Below are 23592 nucleotides of genomic sequence, written 5' to 3'. Positions count from 1 at the left end.
ATTATATATAAGGCACAACAATGTAGACATAGATATAGTGCAACTCAACATATTAACAGAAAATATTATGCCTAAAAGTGTTTAGTCCGCAGAATATTGTTTGTCATTGACAAGCTCTATGTTTGTTCTCAGGGATCTTACATGTACAGATACTGAAGTGAACTAATCCGTATGTTGTAAATTCACTAAAAGTAGTTAATATCCCAAATTGCAAATTAAATTCCTACATCTGGAATGAGGGATCCTGAGATCTACAGGTTTTTGTGATTTCCTCCATCACAAAATAATGGAAATTCTTCTAATTTTTATTTTATTGAAGGGATCATTCCATCGTTCTAATTTGAAAGGTATGTAAGAAATTTGGATGTAGAGCTATGTGTCACCTTTGCTGTCTTGTTAAGTTGGTCTTGTGAAAAGTATGCTTTCCCCCAGTGAATATATTTTCATTTTGTCACAAAGTATTTAATTGAGCAGTTTTCTCTAATTTTCCACATTTTTTCCATATAGCCTTTTTACTTAAAATATGTTGAGAATTTTTATTGTTTTATTCTCACAAGTACCACAGTTTGTATATGCTATTTGGATAAAAAACAGTTTAGAATCCTGCTAGAACGGTTCAGTTTGGTAAACATCCTATAGACATGATTTGCTGGAAGCAAGCTAACATTAAAGATTAAGAGTCTACATCAAGACAATAGAAAATATCCTAGCTTCTTGAAATCAAATGGGAAAGATATTTTCTTTTTTCACTGTGACTTAAAGATCTGTTTAGAACTTTGTCTAAAACAAAAGTACATAGTCACAAACCTCCTTAGGTATCACTCTCCACCCATTCAGTATAGCCTCTATTTGTACTCACCTCTCAAGTACAGGCATACACTGGGAAATTACAGCAATTCCTACCATAGCACTTTGGCTGATTCATGTTAAGTAACTGTAGTGGTGGTCCAGCAGGATGAGCAATAAGACAAAATGAAACCATCCCTTTCCCTAAAAGAGCTGGTAGCAAACTCTCACTGGTTGGGAAATATTGCCCATCACCTGCCTCCTAGAGCATACTCCCACTCATGCACAAATGCAGATAAAGCAAAACCCAGAGCTGCCAAAAATAAACAAATACATTCAGAAATACACTGTTAATTTCTGAGTCAGTAAAAGCTTTATGCGTTGCTAAAGCTGGTTTGTGTTACATCACCACTGATTTTAGATTGATCACTGGAGGAGAAGGTAGAGGATTCCTTCCTTCCTGGCTCGCTTTACCTAACTTGCATTAGCAAGTCATTTGTTTGGGCTTGTGTTCAAACTAAGAACAGGCTAATAGAATGTTTTTACTTTCTTTGTTTTGTATTGTTATAGATGCTAGCATTTAAAATGTGTCCCTTTAATAAATACTCATCTTTATGTGTTTCATATTGATATTTAAGATTCTATTCATAGGAGGTGCATATAACGGCTATAAAAATCAGAAATCTACACTCATACAGAAGCATTTGCTCTTTCCAGGAGAAATACTCAATACCAAGAGAGCTATAAAGTTCTCAGCTTTGGTAGAATAAAACATAAAATATACTTAAGATTTAAATCAAACTAAATAATCTGAGCTACAAATTCAAGGAATCTTTGCAACTTGAGCAATGTTTTTATAATTGAGCAACATCATTAACCCAAGACCTAAAAACAAGGTTAGTACCATGTGTATATGGCTAATCAAACTGTTGACAAGTTGTCTGTTTCCAGGCGAAGGGGACAGAGAGAAAGGTGGAGGGGAAGAGAGACAGAGAGCATGCCCCAAGGTGTTTCCTCTCCAGCCCTTTATGGAAGTACTTTCCCTTTTTGACTTCCCTAAAATCCCCATTATCTGAGTCAAAATGCAAATTCTTTATTCTCTTATTGAGTAAAGATGTCATACTGTTTATTTACCATAAACATGTGGTTGATTAACTAGTACATACCAATATAGCCATAACTTAGTATACATTTGAAATCCTCCTCTCCAAAGCACCATGACCCAATCAGCAGATCCCAGAATTTATTATGTCTTTGTTCAGGACCCAGCTTGAGCCCAATGGCTGCCATCCATTCTTATTAGTCGGTCGCCTTGCCTTAATAGTTGTTAAATATTTGTAACAATATTCTTGATTGTAAGCAACTGTATTTTCTCTAGAAAGTCAGGAAAGAACTTTCTTGTTTCTATCTCTCATTAGCTCATGAACATGTGTAAGCAAGCAGACATTAAGCAGATTCTTTTTAAGACCCAGTAAATCCTGAGGAAATGAGAATCTGGGAAGGTAGTTGTTCTAAGCAAACCATGCATGGATGATGATGGCAGGCACGGGGCATAAGTCAGGGAAGGCAGCTTTGCACAATTGTCCTGGGGAAGAAGTTCCAGGATCCCAGGATCAGCATGTGACACAGAATTGGGGCCTTGGAAGAACTAGCAATGGGCGTGTGGCAAATAAGGGGAAAAAAAGAAGAAACCACAAGCAAGCTTGGCCCTTCTTTATTATTTTTTCAAGAACTAGTTTGAAGTAATAAAAAAGCCTTAGGAAATACTTCCACATCTTTTAAACAATTTACATTTCACTTTGCAAACTATACTTCACATATCACTCCCTCCTCTGCTCTCTCAGCATAACAAAGTGTGCCCTACTTTGCTGAGTTATAATTTATGTGTTTACTAGATTATTGCTTCTCAAGGCTCACAGATTTTTAAAACTGAGGATCACATTTTAGTATATCTGTGTATCCAGAGCTTCAAACAATGTTTCACAAAGTAGTTTCTTAATAAATGTCAGTGGAAAAAACTTATTAAGAATCAGTAGTCAAGGGACTTCTGGCCAAGATAGAGGGATAGGTAGACACACTGTGCCTCCTCCTATAACCAAAATAAGGATGATAATTTAGAAACAAAAAAACAACCAGTACTGACAGATAATTGAACTGTACAGAAGTCCGACCACCAAGGAGTTAAAGTAGACACATTCATCCAGACTGGTAGGAGGGGAGAGCTGGCCCCTTCGGTGGAGAGGGGTTGAAGTAAAAAAGCAGTGGCTCCTGGACCCCAGGTGGGCAAGGCAGCAGCAGTGGGTGGATCCAGCAAGGCAGTGGATTGTGGAGCAGGGTGCAGTGCCCAAGGTGGCTGGCGGACCAAGCAGTCCCACATTTGCACGCAGATAAACCAGGAAAAGCCAGGGAGTGAGACAGACCTCACAACCCAGGGTTCCAGTGTGGGGAAATAAAGACTTAAAACACCAATTGAAAATATCTGTGGGGGTGGAGGTGCCAGGAGAAACACCCAGCCTCACAGAAGAGTTCTTTGGAAAGATCCACAGGATCCCAGAATGTATACAAACCCACCCACATGAGAATCAGCACCAGAAGGGCCCATTTTGCTTGGGGGAAGCGGCAAAAGTGACTGACAGCCAGCAGATCAAGTGGCATAGTGCCCTCTCAGACCCCTCCCCCACATACACAGTGATTGGGTTGACCTACCCAGGCAAACACCTAAGGCTCCACCCCTCACTAGGTAACAGGCATGTCAAGACAAAAAAAAAATAGTGCAAATGAAAGAACAGATCAAAAATCTAGAAAAAAATACAAGTAAACGACGAAGAGATAGACAACCTATCAGATGCATGGTTCAAAGCACTGGTGAGTAGGATGCTCACAGAATTGGTTGAATTTGGTTGCAAATTACATGAAAAAATGAAGGCTATGCTAAGTGGAATCAAGAAAAATGTACAGGGAACCAATTATTATTGGAAGGAAACTGGAACTGAAATCAATGGAGTGGATCAGAAAAAAGAAAGAAACAATCACACAGAAAAGAATGAAGAAATAAGAATTCAAAAAATGAGGAGAGGCTTAGGAACCTCCAGGACATCTTCAAATGTTCCAACATCTGAATTATAGGGATACCAGAAGGAGAAGAGCAATAAGTGAAAAAGTGATTTGAACAAATAATAAAGGAGAACTTACCCAATCTGGCAAAGGAAATAGACTTCCAGGAAGTCCAGAAAGCTTGGAGTCCCAAAGAAGTTGGACCCAAGGAGTATACAAGGCACATCATAATTACATTAGCCAAGGTAAAAATGAAGGACAGAATCTTAGAAGCAGTAAGAGAGAAGGAGGCAGTTACCTACAAAGGAGTTTCCATAAGACTGTCGGCTAATTTTCAAGAGAGATCTTACAGGCAAGAAGGAGCTGGAAAGAAGTATTCCAAGTCATGAAAGGCAAGGACCTATATCCAAGATTGTTCTATCCAGCAAAGCTTTCATTTAGATTGGAAGGGCAGATAAAATGCTTCTCAGATAAGGTCAAGTTAAAGGAGTTCATCATCACCAAGCCCTTATTATATGAAATGTTAAAGGGATTTATCTAAGAAAAAGAAGAAAAAAAATATGTACAGTAAAATGACAGCAAACTCACAATTATTAACAGCCACACCTAAAACAAAAATAAACTAAGCAAACAACTAGAACAGTAACAGAACCACAGAAATGGACATCCCATGGAGGGATAGCAACAGGGAAGTGGGAGGAGGAGAGAGGGGTAAAAGGTACAGAGAATAAGTAGCATACATGGTAGGTAGAATATAGACAGGGGGAGGGTAAGAATAGTATTGGAAATGTAGAAGCTACAGAACTTATGACACATGGACATGAACTAAAGGAGGGGGAATGTGAGTGGGAGAGGGTGTGCAGGGTAGAGGGGAGTGAAGGGGGAAATGGGACAAGTGTAATAGCATAATCAATTAAATATATTTAAAAAAGAATCAGCAGTCAACAGACAAGTGTGGAAGATAGATGGTAATTTGACTTTATATCTGTTGTGGCAAATGAAGACTTCTTTGAATGAATAGATAATGTTTACATTCTTAAACTTTTTTGAAACACATTCCCAAAAGTACTTTAAAATTCTTCTGTAATATTATTTACACATGAATTTGACCAGCCAGAATGTAAAGGTGGTTTGTTCAGCAAGATAATGACATTTAATTGCCCTCTATATTTTTACAAGTACAAGGTTAGGAGAAAATATATTACTGCATTATTATTATATTTGTGAATACAGACAATGTTCCCTTTTCCCTGAGTTAACCTACTGAGATAAGCAAGACCTGCAACAGAGGGGAGACTCAATGCACAATGCCTATTAAATATCTTTGAAAAGTTAACTAAAGAGAGCATCACATTCTAGATTAACAGGGTACAATATGTTTCTTGATTTTTTATGGGAAAACATGCCCCCCTTACTTCTATGGAATAACAAATTCTCCCACCACAGATAAACTTCTAGGAAAGGTTCATCTTCTATATGCCTTTTATGCATCAGCAGGGCAAGTGGACACAGTACAAGTGAAAAACATATGTCCTTGCCTTAGTCTGCTCGGGCTGCCATGATAAAATACTACTGATTGGGTGTCTCAAAAGTAACAAATTTATTTTCTCATAGTTAGGAAAGCTGGAGGTCCAGCATCAACAAGACAGTTTGGTACCTGATGAAAACTAATTTCCTAACATGCAGGTATATCCCTTCTTTCCAGGTCCTCACATGGCAGAGAACATTCTCCCATTTCCCAGGGAGGGAGTGAACCCACTCTGATGTCTCTTCTTATAATGACACTAATCATATTATGAGGGCCCCACCCTACTGGCTTCATCTAACTCTAATTTATGCCCTAAATGTCCCATCCCTAAATGCCATCATATTGGAAGTTAAGGCACAAACATATGTACAATGTTTGGGGAAACAAAAAACAGATTGTCTGATACCTTTATATGATAAGGTAATGGGAATAGCCATGAGGAGAGAGTGGATTATCTATTCCTTGTAAGAGGCCAAATCCCTGCACCCACATTACTGTTTTTAGCTGAAGTAGATCTTGAAAAACCATGGTCCTTCAACTCAGCACAGGACTGCACAAATTATTCAAGCTTGAATACAGAACAAGGAACTGGGGGCAAGAATGTTAAGGACAGTTTGTATCAAATGTATGCCATAGAATACTAGTTCTTAAGATCTTCCTTAGGTTTCTAGGTCAAAAACATTGAGTAACTATCCAGTAATCTTGAGCACAGGAACCCTGTCTCTACATAACAGCAAAAAATATCCCACAGAATTAGTATCCCCCACAACTCCTTTTGGAAAGGGTTTATCTGAGGAATGCCATTGAGTTCCGTGGTTAAATTGCCACTACAGGTAGGATAAGAACAGAACATTGTGGCAATCTCAGGAACTTATCCACGTATTACAAAGTACTTGTTTAACAGGAGACTGAGATTTTGGTCAAGCTATGCATAAGAGGTTTTCCCTGGCTCTCGCGTAATAAAAACCCCAATGTCATTAAAAATGTATGTTTATCTACACGCCATTTAATCTAGATGGTGTCAGGAGGTATTTCCACTCAGAGAGGTTTCAATCATTGAATGAACCTGAACTGAATAATATTTATGATGTATCAGATCTTGAGTTTAGGACTGAGGATGCAAGGTGTGTACACAGATTTCTATACAGTCACTTCTGCCTGATGAGAAGACAAGAGTTCTTTGAATGTTAGAGCTTGAGGGATCCACAAAAATCACCTGCCAGCCCTGGCTGGTGTGGTTCAGTGGGTTGAGTGCTGACCTGTGAACCCAAGTGTCACCGGTTCAATTCCCAGTCAGGGCACATGCCTAGGTTGCAGACCAGATCCCCAGTGGGGGGCAGGGCACATGAAAAGCATCCACACATTGATGTTTCTCTCCCTTTCTTCCTTCCCCTCTAAAAATAAATAAATAAAATCTTTTTAAAAACCATCTGCCAAAGCTCACATAAGAAGAAATAGATAACCTGAATAAGATGGTATCTATTTAAAAAATGAAATATTAATACCCTCTGAAAATATTAAGCACCAGGCCCAGATGGATCTACTGGTGAATCCCACCAAACATTTGAGGAGGTAGTCATGCAGATTCTCCATAATTTCTTTCATAAAATAGAAGCATAAGGGATACTTCCTAAATTATTCTATGGAGGAGACCATCATCATCCTAATAACAAAAGCAGATAAAGATTTTACAAGGAAAGGAAACTACAGACCAATATCTGAGCATAGGTATAAAAACCTTCAACAAAATCTTAACAAATTGAATCCAATGGTGTATAAAAAGAATTAAACACCATGGCAAGTGGAATTGATTCTAGGTATGCTAAGTTCAACATTCACAAATAAATCAATGTAATCTACTACAGACCAAGCTATAGAATAAAAAGCACATGGTCATATGAGTAGATTGAGAATAAGCAGTTGACAAAATCCAACACCCATTCAGGATAAGTGTTTTCAATACCTAAGAACAGAAGGGAACTTCCTCAACTTAGTAAAGGATTCTATAAACATCCTAAAACAAACATCAAACTTAATGGTGAGTAACAAGCTTTTCCATTAAGATCGGGAATGAGGCAATTGCCACTGTTTTTCAACATCATACTGGAAGTTATAGCTAATGCAACATGACACAAAAAAGGAAATAAAAGGTATACAGATTGGTAAAAGATAAAATTGTCCACAGATGACATAATTATGTATATAAAAATAATTTTAAAAATGATATTAAAAATCCTGGCATTAATGAGTGATTGTATCAAGGTTCTAAGATACAAAGTTAATATACAAATACAACCTCATTCTTATATACCAGCAAACGAAAAGTAAATTCTGAAACTAAAAACAGTACAATTTGCATAAGCACATCCCAAATATGAAATAGTTATGTCAAACAAAATATTTGCACCATCAACAGAGTATAACTACAAAACTCTGATAAAACAAATTAAAGAAAAAGTAAGCACATAGAAAAATATCCCATGTTCATATACAGGATGACTCTATATTGTCAAGATGTCCATACTTCCCAATTTCAACTGTTGATTTCATTGCAATTCCAATCAAAATCCCAACATATTATTTCTGTGGATATTGACAAACTAGATCTAAACTTTGTATGGAGAGGAAAAGACCCAGAATAGCCACCATAATACTGAAGACGAACAAAGTTAGAAGACAGGAACTATCTGACATCAAGGCATAATATAAAGCCCTGACTGATGTGACTCAGTGGGTTGAGCATTTTCTGGCAAAAGATTGCCAGTTTGATTCCCAGTCTGTTAATATGTCTGGTTTGTGGTTTGGTCCCTGGTTGGGGGCATGTGAGAGGCATCTGATCAATGTTTCTCTCACACCTCAATGTTTCTTGCACATCAATATTTCTCTGCCTCTCTTTCTCCCTTCCTTTTCCTCTCTCTAAAAATAAATAAATTTTTTTTTCAAAACACAGTATAAAGCTACAGTTATCAGGAGAGTGTGCTATTAGTGAAAGAATTAGACAAATAGATTAATGGAAGAAATCAGAAAGCCAGAAATAAACCCACATATCAACAGATTTTTGACGAGCAGCAAAGACAATATGATGGAGCAGTCTTTCCAACAAGTGGTGATGAAACAACTGAACATCTCTGTGAAAAAGTTAAATCTAGGCACAAATCTTACCCTTTCACAAAAACTAACCCATAATGGATCACAGACCTAACTGTAAAACGCAAAATTATAAAATTCTTAAAAGAAAATATGAAGGAAAATCTAGATGACCTTGGATTTGGCCATAACTTTATAGATACAACACCAAAGCACAATTAGTGAAAAAAATGTGAATAAACTGGATTACGCTAAAATTAGAATTTTCTATTCTGTAAAGAGCAATGTCAACAGAATGAGAAGACAAGCCGCACACTTGGAAAATATGTATGAAAGACATATCTGATAAAGGACTATTAGCCAAAATACACAAAGGACTTTTAAAATGCTTCAATAAGAAAACAAACAACTCCACTATAAAATGGACTAAAGTCCTTTAAAGATAATTCACCAAGGAACATATACAGATGGCAAATAAGCAACTGAAAAAATACTCAACATCATATGTCATCAGGGAAATGCAAATTACAATAATGAGACATATCTATTAGAATGACTTGAAAGAAAAAACACTGGCAACACCAAATTCTGGTGAGGATTTGGAGCAACAGGAACTCTCATTCCTTGGTGGTGGGAATGAAGATAGTACAGCCATTTGGAAAGACAGTTTGTTGGTTTCTTACAAGTTAAACATACCCTTACCCTATGATCTAACAATCACACTCTTTGATACTTACCCAAAAGTGTTGAAATCATGTCCATGAAAAATCTACACACAGATGTTTATATCATTTTTATTCATCTATTATTGCCAAAACTTGGGAGCAACCAAAATATATTTTAGTAGGTGAATAGATAAATGGTAGTCCAAAGTGATAATAAAATATGATTCACTTTAAATATTATTCACTACCTGGCCTTAAATAACATAGAAGAAATGTAAATTCCTATGACCATATGAAAGGAATCAATCTGAAAAGGCTATATATTGTATGATTCCACCAATATATCATTCCATAAATGCAAAACTATGGAAACAATAAAAATATCAGTGGTTGTCAGAAGTATGGGAGAAGGAGAAATGAATAGGTAGTGCACAGTGGATACTTAGCACAGCAAAACTACTCTATATGACACAATAATGACCCATACATGCCATTATACACTTTTATAACACAAATACCAAACCCTAATGTAGACTATAATGTATCAATGTAAGTTCTTTTACTGTATGACATGTACTACTCTGTCAGGGGATGTGAATAATGGGATGGCTATACAAGTATTAGGATAAGGGGCATATAGGATATATATCTGTACCTTTCACTCAATGTTGTTGTGAACCTAAAACTACTCTAAAAATTAAAATCTATTAAAAATCATCTGGTTACATCTATCATTTGAGAAATAAGAATGAGAGAGAAACTATGTCAATTTCCCAAAAGTCAAGTAATAAAATAATTTGAATATTCATTTCCTCTCTCTTGGTTCAGAGTTCTTACTACAGTAAGCCAATGTAATTAGCATTAAGAACAATCTGCATTGATTTGAATGAAGGAAAAAGAAAGAACAAAGTCTGTTTCTAGTTAGAAACCTAGTCAAGTACTTAATGCAATCACAGTATACATGGAATAAGTAACTGAAACAAAAGATCACACTAATTTTCTTTGCTAGATCTTGAAAAACATAAGTCTACAAGGGTGTTACATAATGATGGAGGAAGTTATTGTAAAAGTATGAATATCTATTACATGGTATTAACAGAAGTCACTATTAATTGAATACTTGCTTTGTGAGAGATATTGTGCCCAGCCTCTCATCTTTCAGTTCACTGGATATAGTAGATACTATCGTCACTAGTTTACAGAAGGTGAATCTGAGCCATGGGGAAGTCAAGACACTTGTTGACAGTCTCATGATAGTAAAAGGCAGAACTGAGATTTAAACACAGTTCTGTTAGATTCTGAAGCCTGTGCTTTTAACCACAGTCTTCATGGGGAGACCTAGTGGGTGTTAGTGAAATAAATATAAATACATAGAAGATTACCTCTTTATGATGTCATCAGAGAAGTAACAAATGGCACAGCATGGTTCAACATAAGAGGAAACTGGGCTAAAAGGGAAATAGAAACAACTCTAGTTAAAAGAAATTATATGAATGCATGCTTTCCAAATGTAGGTCATATCACATTTATTTCTACCCAATGTCTGGAAGTAGCAATATCATTTCTAATGAATAACATATGGTTATTAAATTTGTGCTAGGCACAAAGCAGAGGCTCAATACATGCCTGAATAAAAAAATCAGCAATAAATTTCTTAGGGATTTCGAACTTTCTGATTTCAGTTTTTAATAGTTTTTAGAATATAACTAGACCAAAAGGAAATTTTAACTGTTGAAATCTTGACTTGTTATTAAGAAAATAATTTTAAGTTCAGCTTTTTTCATAAAGAAAATAATCCAGATTTTCTTGGTGTGTGGATTTTGGATGATTCAGGACTTATCTCACACTCTCAAACACACACACATCATGCAGTTGTCAGGTATGCCAAATGACTTTAAACACATTTTCAAAAAGAGCAATAAAAAATGTTAGTCATAATTACTTACTTAGTGAAAAATAGTTGAAGCAGACTGGGAACTGCCTGAATTAGCCATCAAGCCAGGGAAAACTGTCTTAAGCACATATTTCTCTCTCTGGGTTGCACTAGAAGGGTTCAGGATTTGAGAAGCAGCATCCAAATGATTGCTTGTCCCTGCAATTCATTTTATAATGGACCAATTTAATGTAAAGATATCTCCCCATTTTTTCATATGTGTTTGTAAATGAAATTATTGTTGGATACCATGATTCTCCCTCTACCAGGGACTATAAAGTGTTTGGTTTGCTAAATCCCCCAGAAGATGAGCCCCAATCAGCAGCACTGCCTGGCTGCTCCCAGATGGTAATTAGGAAGCAGTGCTGAGGACTTCTCACTGGGTGGCTGCACAGAGGTATGACGAGAGGAAGGCTCAAAGAATCCATTATTCGTGTTTGAACAAAAAACAAACATAAGAAGCCTTTGAAATGGGAATTGTGCCATTTCTCTAACTCAACCATCTAGTCAAGTGCTGTTCTGTAACTGTGGAAAGGGAGCAGAACGTGACCAAGAAATGTGCCATCGCCAAAAGTGATTGAGTTCCAATGGAAAGAAATACCAGTAATAATTAAATGACTCAAATGTAAATAAGGAAAAGCATAAATGGAAAAAGTTCAAAGTGTAATAAAAATATACATGAAGAGCCATTGAGCATTAAATTGTGTAAACCAACAAATTCCCAAACTTACAAAAAGAAGGAGGATGAGTGGCTGAGTTTTGCACTTTTTATTGTTTTTGAGAACATGGAAATCACCAATAATCCAAGGGCTCCTATCTTAAATAATCACTGAGGGAAAGGGAAAATCCAAAGCCAAAGAAGGCAAAAACAGTGGAAAACATGGGCAAATGCTGGGAAAATATAAGTGTACACATTTTTAAACCTATATTAATAAATCAAGAATGGATTTTTTCGAAACTGTATCAAGAAACTTTATTTCAAATTTATAATCTAAGTTTACATACTTAAAGTAAAATATTACATATAAACAGTTATGTGTTGTTCAAAAGTATTTAATCTTTTTCTAAATAAGTTTTCCTATTATTGTTCAGATAGTGGCCCTAAAACAATAGGGCAAACTATAAGTTTATATATTTACTGATGCACATCTTATTATCATTGTTGACTAAAATAGAAAATATTGAATTAAATTTTGAATTTTTTAAGTTAATATACATTATTAGAATTGAAATTATTTTAGAATTGAGACATATATTTTCTTTTTTAAGATTTTATTTATTTATTTTTGAGAGGGGGGAAGAGAGGGAGGAAGAGAGGGAGGGAAACGTCAATGTGTGGCTGCCTGTTGCACTCCCAGCTGGGGAACTGGCCTGCAACTCAGGCATGTGCCCTGACTGGGAATCAAACCTAAGACCCTTTGGTTCACAGGTCGGCACTCAATCCCTGAGCCACATCAGCCAGGGAGACATATATTTTGTATATCTCAATATTCAGATCTTTTGAAAAATTTCATTCATCAATTACAGTTTACACTCAGTATTATTTTGTGTTACTTTTAGGTGTACATCATAGTGTACAGATAATCATATATTTTACAAAGTGATCCTCATGATATTTCAAATACCCACCTGGCACTATACATAGTTAATACAATATTATTGTTATAATCATTATGCTGTAATTTACATCCCCATGAACATAACTACCAATTTGTACTTCTTTTGTTATTTTAAATTATAGTTAATGTACAATATTACATTAGCTGCAGGTGTATAACCCCTTGATTAGACATTTATATAACTTACAAAGTGGTCACCTTAATAAATACATAGTACCCATCCAATACCATATATTGTTTTAAAAATGTTATTGACTATATTCCCTATTCTCTGCATTACATCTCTATCACTATTCTATAACAACCAATTTGTACTTCCAAACCTCTTCAACCATTTTCACCCATCCCTCCAACCCCTCCCCCATCTGGCAACCTTCAAAATATTCTATGTCTATGAATCTGCTTCTTTCCTGCTTATTATTTTTTCTGTAGTTCTGGATTCCACATATAAGTGAAATCATATGGCATTTGTCTTTCCAGTATGACTTATTTTACTCAGCAAAATATCCTCTAGATCCATCTATGTTGTTGCTGATGACTAGATTTCATTCTTTAATGGCCAAGTCATAGTTCATTGTATATACACACCACTTCTTTATCCATGCATGTATTGATGAATACTTCACATCTGGGCTATTGTAAAAATGCTGAAATAAACCAATGGATGCATATGTCTTTTTGAAGCTTAAATTTAATTTTTATGCATATAGTATATCATGAGAAATCAATAATTTATATTAGTAAGTGTTACATTAAAACTTTTATTGAATTTATTGCTGTGCCATGGCTTAATACAATTATATAAACTTTAGTTGTAAAATTCTAAAATATATTATCTTTATGTTGTGTTGTGTATTCACCACCCCAAGTCATATCCCCTCATTTTAATTTAGTGCTTTGGGTTACTTAAAATAATTACCCAGAAGTGGAGTTGCTGTGCCTTATAAACACTATAAGTGTTTATAAGACACAGCACCCATCGGTGGTGCTAAAGACACTAAAACCCATCGGTTTTAGTCTATTTTGTCTAGTAGTATAAGTATTGCTATCCCAGTTTTTTGTTTGTTTGTTTCATTTTGTTTCCTTTTTTAACTTTTTTACTTTTTAAATAACATTTTTTATTGTTCTTCAGGTACTGTTGACTCCATTACCCCACACCACTATTCTCCACCCTACCAAAGCCCAACTCCCACCCTCCAACCAACACCACTATAGCTTTATACAGGCTCCTTGATGACCCTTCCCTGTCTTTCACCAGTTATCCCCATTTCCCCATCCCTCTGCTTACTGTCAGTTTGTCCTTTATTTCTGTGTCTCCCATATTTCACTAGCTTCTTTAGTTAATTAGGTTTTACTTATAGGTGAGATCATATGGTATTTGTCTTTCATTGCCTGGCTATTTTCACTTAGTGTAATGCTCTCCAGATCCATCCATGCTGTCACAAATGTTAGGAGATACTTCTTCCTGCTGTGTAAAATTCCATTGTGTAAATGTACCACATTTTTTGATCCACTTATTTACTGATGGGCACTTAAGTTGCTTCTAGCACTTGGCTATTGTAAATTGTGTTGCTATGAACATTGGGGCACATAGGTTCTTTTGAACTGGTGTTTCAAGATTTTTAGGGTATAATTTCAGCAGTGGAATTGTCGGGTCAAAAGGCAATTCCATTTTTAGTTCTCTGAGGAAATTCCATACTGTTTTCCATAGTAGGTGCACCAGTCTGCTTTCCCACCAACAGTGTACTAGGGTTTCCTTTTCTCCACAACCTTGTCAGCACTTATTGTTTATTGATTCATTTATGATGTCCATTGTGACAGGTGTGAAGTGGCATCTCATTGTGGTTTTAACTTTCATTTCTCTGATGGCTAGTGATGCTGAGCATCTTTTCATATGTCTCCAGGTCCTCTATATGTCCTCCTTGGAGATGTATCTGTTCAGGTCCTTTGCCCATTTTTTAATTGGGTTGTTTGTCTTCCTGGAGTGGACTCATGTGAGTTCACTATATATTTTGGAGATCAAACCCTTGTCCAAGGTATCACTGGAAAATATATTTTCCCATATGGTTGGTTCCCTTTTAATTTCCATGGTATTTTCTTTAGTCATGCAGAAGCTTTTTATTTTGATGAAGTCTCATTTGTTTATTCTTTCCTTTATGTCCCTTGTTCTAAGAGACATATGTGAAAATATTGCTACAGTGAATATCTGAGATTTTCCTGCCAATGTTCTCCTCTAAGACTTTTATGGTGTCATGACTTATATTTAAGTCTTTATCTATTTTGAGTTTATTTTTGCATATAGTAAAAGTTGGTGGTCAAGTTTCATTTTTTTGCATGTAGCTGTCCGGATCTCCCAAAACCATTTATTGAAGAGCCTATTTTTATTCCGTTTTATGATTCTACCCCTTTTGTCAAATATTAATTGACCACAGAGCCATTGCTTTATTTCTGGACTCTCTATTCTGTTCCATTGATCTATGTGTCTGTTCTGATGCCAGTACAAGGCTGCTTTGATTACAGTGGCCTTGTAACATACATTGATATCAGGTATTGTGAACCCCCTTACTTTGTTCTTCTTTCCAAAAATTCCTGAGGCTATTTGGGATCCCTTATGGTTCCATAAAGGTTTTTGATATGTTTGTTTTATATCTGTGAAATATGTTATTGGTGTTTAAATTGGGAATGCATTGAATCTATAAATTGTTTTAGGTAGTATGGATATTTTGATTGTGTTAATTCTTTAATTCCATGAACAAGGTATATGTTTTCATTTATTTGTGTCTTCCTTAATTTATTTCTTCAGGGTTGTGTAGTTTTCTTAGTACAGGTTTTTTACCTCCTTAGTTAGGTTTATTCCTAGGTACATTATTTTTCTTGTTGCTATATCAAATGGAATTTTTTCTGATTTCAGTTTCTGGTATGTCATTGCTGATGTACAAAATGCCTTAAATTTCTGGATATTGACTTTGTACTTGCTATTTTGTCAAATTCACTTATTATATCAGGTAGACTTTTGGTGGACTCTATAGAGTTTTCTATGTACATTACCATGTCATTTGCAAACAATGACAGTTTTGCTTCCTCCTTTCTAATTTGAATGCCTTTTATTTTTTTTTCTTATCTGATTGCTATGGATAGGACTTCTAATTCTAATACTATGTTGAATAGAAGTGGTAAAAGCAAATATCCTTGTTTTGTTCTTGGTCTTGCTGGGAAAGCTTTTAGGTTTTGACCATTGAGTATGATGTTGGCTGCAAGTTTCTCATATATGGCCTTTATTATTTTGAGGTATGCTCCTTCTACTCCTACTTTGCTCAGTGCTTTTTATCATGAATGAGTGCTATAATTTATCAAATGTTTTTTCTGCATCTATTCATATGTTCATTTGACTTTTATCTTTCCTATTTTGTGTGATGTATTACATTTATTGATTTGTAAATATTGTATCAACTTTGCATCTCTGAAATGAATCCCACTTGATCATGGTGTATTTCTGGATGTGGTTTGCCAATAATTTGTTGAGGATTTTAGCATCTGTGTTCATCAGGGATATTGGCCTGTAGTTTTCTTTCTTTATTGTGTCTTTATTTGGTTTTGGGATTAGGATTATACTGGCCTCATAAAAAGTTTGGGAATTTTTCCTCTTAATTTTTTTTGGAATAGTCTTAGAGGGACAGGGGTTAGCCCTTTTTAAAATACTTTATAAAATTCTCCTGTGAAAGTGTCTCATCCAGGGATTTTGTGTTCTAGGAGTTTTAATTACTGCTTTAATTCAGGCTTTCTGCTTCTTCTTCATTCAGTTTTGGAAGACTATATGATTCTGGAAATCTGTCCATTTCACCCAGATTATCAAATTTCATGGCATATGGTTGTTCATAGTGATTTCTGACAATTCTTTGTATTTCTGTGGAATTAGTTGTAACCTCTCCTCTTTCATTTCTGATTTTATTTATTTTGGTCCTTTCAGGTTTTTTCTTGATGAGTCTACTGAAAGTGTTGTCAACTTTTTTTATCTTTCAAAGAACCAGCTCCTGGATTTATTGATCCTTTAGATTGTTCGTGCACTCTCTATATCATTTAATTCTGCTCTGGTCTAGGTTATTTCCTTCCTTATATTTGTTCTCATCTTTGTTTGCTCTTGTTCTTTCAGTTATTGTAGATGTAGGGTTAAATTCTTTATTTGAAATGTTTCTATATTTTTTAGGTTGGTCTGTATTGCTATGAACTTCTCTCTCAAGAATGCCTTCACTGAGTCCCATCGGTTTTAGTCTGTTGTGTGTTCATTTTCATTGTTTTCCAGTAATTTTTTATTTATTCATTGATTTCATTATTAACCTATTCATTGTTTCATTGTTAACCTATTCATGTTATTTAATTTCCATGAATTTAATATTTTTGAGACTTTTCCTTGAGGTTGTTTTCTAGTTTCAGGTCCTTGTGGTCTGAGAAAATTCTTGATATGATTTCATTTTTTTCAAATTTGTTGAGACTTGTTTTGTGTCCTATCATGTGGTCTATCTTTGAAAATGTTCCCTATGCATTTGAAAAAAAATGTGTATTTTACTTCTTTGAGATGAAAACTTCTGTGTGTGTGTGTGTGTGTGTGTGTGTTCATTTTGATCTAGGGCATTATTCGATGACCCAATATCCTTGTTGATATTTTGCTTGAAAGATCTGTTCATTGTTGACAGGGGTATTAAAATACCCTAGTATACATGTGTTCTTGGCTATATCTTTCTTGAAGTTCCAAGATCTTTCTTATGTATTTGGGTGCTCCTATGTTGGGTGCATATATTTTTATAATGTTTATGTCTTCTTGATGGATTCTTCCCTTGAGTATTATGAAGTGTTCTTCTGTGGCTCTTTTTATGGCCCTTGTTTTGAAGTCAATTTTATATGATATAACTATTGTTATCCCATCTTTTTTCCCTGTTATCTGCTTGGAATATTGTTTTCCAACCTTTCACTTTCAATCTGTGTAGATCTTTTGTTCTGGGTCTCTTGTAGGCAGCATATATGCAGGCCATGTTATCTTTTCCATTCACCTACTCTATGTCTTTTGTGTGTAACTTTTAATCCATTTACTTATAAGGTTATTATTGATAAGTACTTACTCATTTTTCCCACTCTGTACCTTGTACTTGTTTTTTTTCTCTCTCACTCTTTTTCTTCCTCTTCTTAAAGCTGTCCCTTTAGCACCTCTTGTAATATTGGTTTGATGGAGGTATGTTCTTTTAGCCTTCTTTTGTCTGGGAAACTCCTTATTTCACCTTCCATTTTAATTGAGAGTCTTGCTGAAAAGGGCAGTCTTGGTTGCAAGTCATTGTCTTTTATTACTTTGAATATTGCTTGCCATCCCTTCTGGCTTGTAGTGTTTCTGTTGAGAAATCAGCTGCTAGTCTTAACAGAGGTCCTTCATATGTTACTTCCCTTTTCTCCCTTGCTGCCTTTAAGATTCTCTCTTTGTCTTTAAAATTTGGCACTTTAATCATGATGTGTCTTGGAGTGGGTCTCTTTGGGTTCATCTTGATTGGAACCTTCTGTGCTTCCTGAACTTGTATGGTTTTTCACCTGTCCATTTTAGGGACTTTTTCTATCATCATTTTTTCAAAGAGGTTTTCTATTCCTTGGTCTTTTTCTCTTCTTCTGATATTCCTATGATTCAAATATTGTTGTGTTTCATGTTGTACTACAGTTTCCTTAAGCTATCTTCATAATTTTTTAGTCTTTTTCATACAGCTGCTTTATCTGAGTATTTATTTTACTTTGTCCTCCAGCTCACTAATTTGGTACTGTGCTTCACCTAGACTGCTTGTGATTCCTTCTACTGTATTTTTATTATAGATATTGTATTCTTTATGTTGTCCTACTTCTTGTTTATAATTTCTATTTCCCTTTTCATACTATTGTAGTTCCCACTCAGTTCTTGTAATCATCAGTGAGTTTCCTGAGTATGCTTATAACCATTCCTTTGAACTTTATATCTGATAGTTTGCTTCCCTCCATTTCATTTAACTCTTTTACTAGGGAATCTTCCATGCCTTTTGATTGAGGGTTCTTTCTTGTGTCCCTATTGTAGGTGACTCTGTTTGTTCCTGCAATTCTATATGCTCTGCTTTGCCAGCTGTTTTCATTAGGATTAACCTCTGTGGTAGGGGTTCTGTAGGGCTTAGTAGTATACTCTTTTTATCTCAATGTCTGGGTTCTCTAGGTTTGCCCTTTCTTCTGTCTTTGTGGGCTCTCTTCTTGTACTTGGACTTTATGAGTTGGTGATTCCTTTGTTGGTGGGTTCTCCCCTCCAGCAGGTTTACTGGTTTTCACCTTGTCTTGTATGCTGTTGTACAGGTGTTGGTTAACAAAGTAGTATTATCAGATCACCAAACGTACACCAGCAAAAACAATCCCCCTACTGCATCAACAGTGTCTGCCACAATTGAGCTAACATTCATAATGGTGAATAGAGATTGCAGATATTTTAATATATGACAAAGGGAATATGGAATGACTTAAAGAGGGGAAAATGGTGTGGTGTGGTAAGAAGGAGAAGAATCAGTAAGAGTTGGGATGCAACTGAGGCAAAAATGTGAGAAAGCAAAATTTACAACAGAAGCAAAACATGAAAGGGCAATGGGAAAAATAGGGTAAGAAGAAGGAAGCCCATACTATGAGGTCTGAAGTAAACTTGAAAAGGTATTGGACCAACAGCAGCAAAACTGCAGAAAATCCACAGTAGGGGCAATAACAATGACTGCTGAATGAAGTCTAATAAAGGTGGAGCATGAATAAGAATGTTGTAGAAAAGCAAATATGAGATGTCTACAGTAAAGAAAAATTATTTTGAGAGGACGGGGGAATCAAACTAATAAGAGTAATGCCCAGGTTGAGAGAAGGTAGAATAAAGAAAAAAGCAGAAAAAAAGGGAAATCAAAAACAATGAAATACAACTCCTTACTTGACTGATCATGATCAGGGCAAAGGCAAAATGGAGTATGACCATGGGAGAGTATTCTATGGGATTTAAAGTACAAACAAGTAGTAAACAAATAGGAGCTCATTTGGAGAAGTACATCGATAACCAAGATATTTCACCCAACTAACCACTGTTTATAAAAGGTAAAGAAAAAATAAGACTCTTATTAGAAAGGAAAAAGAATGTGAGCTGACTTCAGAAAGAAGAGTACTTACACGAGGTTAGATGGAGGAGAAACAATGAGAGTAAGTGATAGAAAGTTGGCATAGTGAGAGAGAAAATCAAGTTAACCACAACAGTTATAAAGCTCAGGAAGGTGGTAAAATCAGTTAAGACTGGGAAAGGGGGCTGGTATGTGTGATTTAGAATAACAATAGTGTCATAAGAAATATATAATCTGAATAAAAAGAATAAAAAGTAAAAGAGCAAGAATAATGTGTTATTTGGAACATGAATGAAGTGAAAGAAGAAAAGAAAGTAAAAAAACTAAATAAATGAAAACAAGAGAAATAAACACACATGCAAGTTCTGACAGATAGCAAAATGAAATATGTCTCAGCTGTTGGTATTCACCTTCTGATGTCTTTCTGGATCTATCTTTGGTTTTCTCACAGTTCCAGGTCTTATTGTCTTACTAGTTAAAAAAAAAAAAAGCCTTTTGCGGATTTTACATCTGCTAAACCGGTTTTGTTGGTCTTCCAGCATCCTGCAGGTAGAAGGGGACTGGGCTCCATTTTTTTTTCCTGTGGTTCCACAAGAATGAGGTCTCAGTCTGGGCTATAATAATCATGGGTACCCAGTTTCCAGTCCACATCCTCAGAGCACTGAGCGGTCCACATCGTCCACTCTGCACCCTTGCCAGGCCAGCACCTGTAATCCATCTCATTTTGCAACCCTTTGATCAGTCTGTGAGGTACACTGAGTTGGAGCAAATCAGACCCACCCTCTTCCCTCTTTGTTGGCCTGGCTGCTGTGCATGTGCAAGTCCCCGCACAGTGGCTCAGCTCCACCATCGGAGGAAGTCTCTCTAGATGCTGCTGCCTCTCTGAGCCCCAGCTATTCTCCTTTGATCAATCCAAGATTTATTTCCTGAGTAGAAATAAATCTTACGTCCACTCTTCCCTCTTCGCCGCCTCAGCCATTACGCATGTGAGGTCCCTGAATGGTGGTCATTTTTTTTTTTTGAGAAAAGTCCCCTTGGGTGCCGCCAGCCACTCCTAAAAAGTGTCCAGCTTTCCACAGAGTCCAATTCTCTGTCCAGTTCTCTGACCAGTTCAGAGTCTGTCTGCATCACTGCCAGTCATTGTCCATGCTTCCCAGCTCCAGGTGTCAACTGGCTCCCCAATTTCTCTAGTACTGTCCCAGCCATTGATTGCTGCCCCTGCCAGGGTACACTGCCTGCTGTGTGTCATTTATTGCCTTTTTATTCCTCCAGAGACTTTGCATGTTCATGTCTCTGCTGGCACGTGTCTGAGACTTTCCCATTCTTGGAGGAGAGGGGGCCGCTAGGTTACTATCACTGACCTGGTTTTCCTCCAGTGCTCCTACAGAGCTGCAATATCCAGCACAAGGCCTGGGGACCTTCCTGTTGGAATACAAAATCTTACTGCCCATCTTTAAGCATCCTCCACACGCTTTGGCTTCCAGCTGGGAAGCCAACTTTGCATCAGCTGGGATTCTGTTGGCTGTTCACTCTGTTCTTTGGAAGATCAGCTAAGTGTCCCAGTTGGGTGCACATGCAACTGGGCTCAGCTCCTATCTACATCACTGCCATCTCTCCCCTGTTTCCGTTATTTTAAAAAATATCTTCGTTGATCCATTGACTTTCAATCTGAATATGTGCCTTGTGATCTGAAGTGAGTCTCTTAGAAATTGTATATGTAAAGATGTCGTTTTATTATTCATTCAGTTACCCTAAGTCTTTTGATTGGAGTATTTAATTCATTTGTACTTAAACTAATTGTTGAGACATATGTATTTATTGCCATTTTATTATTCATATTCTTTTTCTTTTTCTTTTTCTTCTTACAGAAGACCCTTTAACATTTCTTATAATCCTGGTTTGGTGATGAACTCCTTTAGCTTTGTCTTGCCTGGTAAGCTCCTTATTTGTCTTTCAATTCTAATGACACCTTTCTGTATAGAGTTATCTAGATTGTAGTTCCTTGTTTTACATTACTTTGAATATTTTGAGCCAGTATCTCTGGTCTGCAAAGTTTTTGTTGATAAATCAACTAACAGTGTTTGGGGAGCTTCTTTGTAAGTAACTTACTGCTTTTCTCTTGCTACTTTTAAGATCTTGTCTTTCACTTTTGGCATTTTAATTATGATGTGTCTTGGTGTAGATCCTTGGTGTGGATTCATTGGTCCACAAAAGATGAATCCAGTGTGGACCTCTTTGGATTCATCTTTTTTGGGATACTCTGTGCTTCTTGGACTTTTATGTCTATTTCCTCCAGTAGGTTAGGGACATTTTCTGTCATTATTTTTTCAAATTGGTTGTCTACTTCTTACTCTCTGTCCTCTCTTTCTGGCAATCCCATGATTTTGAATGTTGGTATGCTTGCAACTGTCCCAGAGGCTCCTTAAAGTATCCTCACTTTTTTAGACTCCTACTGTGTTTGCTGTTCTGACTGGGTGTTTTCTGTGTCTTTATATTCTAAAGTTGTGATTTGATCCTCTGCTTAATCTACTCTACTCTTGCTTCCCTGTAATTTACTCTTAACTTCAGTTAGTGTATTCTTCATTTCTAATTGTTTTTTATGTTTTTCATGTTCTTTTTCTCTTTTTTAAAAATATATTTTATTGATTATTCTATTACAGTTGTCCCATTTTCCTCCCTTATCCCTCTCTACCCTGCTACCTTTCACCCACAATCCCCACCCCCCTTTGTTCACGTTCATGGGTCGTACATATAAATTGTTTGGCTTCTACACTTCCTATACTATACTTAACCTTCCCATCTATTTTCTACCTCCTGTTTTGCTACTTATTCCCTGTATCTTTCCTCCTAGTCCCTCCTCCTCTTCCCCACTGATAATCTGCCTTGCGATCTCCATTTCTGTGATTGTTCCTGTTCTAGTCATTTGCTTAGTTGTTTTTTTATTTTGTTTGCTGTTTTTTTTAGTTTCCACTGTTGATAGTTGTGAGTTTGTTGTCATTTTAATGTTAATAGTTTTGATATTCTTTTTTTCTCACATAAGTTCCTTTAACATTTCATATAATAAGGACTTGGTAATGATGAACTCCTTTAATTTGACCTTATCTGGGAAGCACTTCATCTTCCCTTCCATTCTAAATGATAGCTTTGCTGGATAAAGTAATCTTGGATATAGGTTTTTGCCTTTCATGACTTCTTTCCTGCCCCTTCTTGCCTGCAAGGTTTCCTTGGACAACTCAGCTGATAGTCTTACGGGAACTCCTTCATAGGGAACTGTCTCCTTTTCTCTTGCTGCTTTTAAGATTCTCTCCTTATCTTTAATCTTGGGTAATGTAATTATGATGTGCCTTGGTGTATGTTTCTTTGTGTCCAACCTCTTTGGGACTCTCTGAGCTTCCTGGACTTCCTGGAAGTCTATTTCCTTTGCCAAATAAGGGAAGTTCTCCTTCATTATGTTTTCAAATAAGTTTTCAATTTCTTGATCTTCCTCTTCTCTTCAAGGCACCCCTATGATTTGGATGTTGGAGTCTTTAAGGTTGTCCCAGAACTTCCTAAGCCTCTCCTCATATTTTTGAATTCTTGTTTCTTCATTCTGTTCTGGTTGAATGTTTATTTCTTCCTTCTGATCCAAACCATTGATTTGAGTCCCAATTTCCTTCCCTTCACTTTTGGTTCTCTGCACATTGTCTTTTATTTCATTTTTCATAGCCTTCACTTTTTCCTCTGTTTTGTGACCACACTCACCCAATTCTGTGGACATTCTGATTACCAGTGTTTGGAACTGTGGATC

The sequence above is a fragment of the Phyllostomus discolor genome, chromosome 6 (genome assembly GCF_004126475.2).
Source record: "Phyllostomus discolor isolate MPI-MPIP mPhyDis1 chromosome 6, mPhyDis1.pri.v3, whole genome shotgun sequence".
NCBI classification, from domain to species: Eukaryota; Metazoa; Chordata; class Mammalia; order Chiroptera; family Phyllostomidae; genus Phyllostomus; species Phyllostomus discolor.
The sequence above is the reverse complement of the archived record's forward strand: the minus strand, read 5'-3'. Positions refer to the sequence as shown.